This window comes from Dipodomys merriami, unplaced genomic scaffold (genome assembly GCF_024711535.1).
Source record: "Dipodomys merriami isolate MVZ:Mamm:240054 unplaced genomic scaffold, mDipMer1.0.p SCAF_1621, whole genome shotgun sequence".
NCBI lineage: Eukaryota > Metazoa > Chordata > Mammalia > Rodentia > Heteromyidae > Dipodomys > Dipodomys merriami.
The window spans coordinates 16,985-17,961 of NW_027202962.1; the positions used below are offsets into that span (position 1 = coordinate 16,985).

General features: G+C 35.9%; 1 non-coding gene across 1 annotated transcript; it reads left to right on the forward strand.

Annotated features, from left to right (window-relative positions):
- The first annotated feature begins 353 nt into the window (after positions 1–353).
- Positions 354–460, forward strand: LOC138828702 (U6 spliceosomal RNA). Its single transcript, XR_011372330.1, has one exon. It is a non-coding gene; the product is annotated as a U6 spliceosomal RNA (small nuclear RNA).
- Positions 461–977: the final 517 nt, after the last annotated feature.

Below are 977 nucleotides of genomic sequence, written 5' to 3' on the forward strand. Positions count from 1 at the left end.
TTTTTATTTTTTGTATACATACTGTACAGAGGGGTTACAATTACATGGGCAAGATAATGAGTATATTTCTTATAAAGCATTACAACCTCCTCCTTTGTTTACCCTTCACATCCCTTCCCAGCCTTCCTCCACCCCTCCTACCCAATACCCTCCCACCCGATCCTACACATCTCTTGAACAACAATATCTGGGATTATTTTGTTTCTGACATGTCAATCTTGACTATTCTTAAATGTGTGCTTATGTAAGAGGTACATGGTTCTAAAATTTAACGAGAATTCTTCAAAACTTACTTTTCTTTGAATTGTCTAGTTTAAGAAAATCAATTACACTTTATCTATATAAAATGCTCTGTGCTCAATTCAGCAGCACATACACTAAAATTGGAACAATACAGAGAAGATTAACATGGCCCCTACGCAAGGTTGACATGCAAATTCTTGAATCATTCCATATTTTTACAACTAAAGATGCTGGAGATGATGTGGCCACAAGGGAACTTTACTTGATTCTTGGTGGGAGTTTTAACTTGTTCAACCACTTTGGAAAGCAGTATGGAGGCTCATCAAAAGATTCCATATAAAGCTCCGCTATGACCCAGCAATCACACTTTTGGGGATTTACCCAAATGATCACAAAGAAGACCATACTAAAACTACCAGAACAACTATGTTTACTGTAGCATTATTTACAATAGCTGAGATATGGAGCCCACCTGGAGGGCCCACAGAAGATGAATGGATCATGAAAATGTGGTATATATATACACAATGAAATTCTTGCCTCCATCAGAAAGAATGACATCGCCCAATTTGTTAAGAATTGGAAAGACTTGAAAAAAATTTATTAAATGAAGTAAGCCAAGTCAAAAGAAACATAGGTCCCATGGTTTCCCTCATTTTCAACAGATAATATATGTCTAGAATAAGAATAGATCATAAGCTATGTGCATATCAGATAAGATGATATTACCAGAA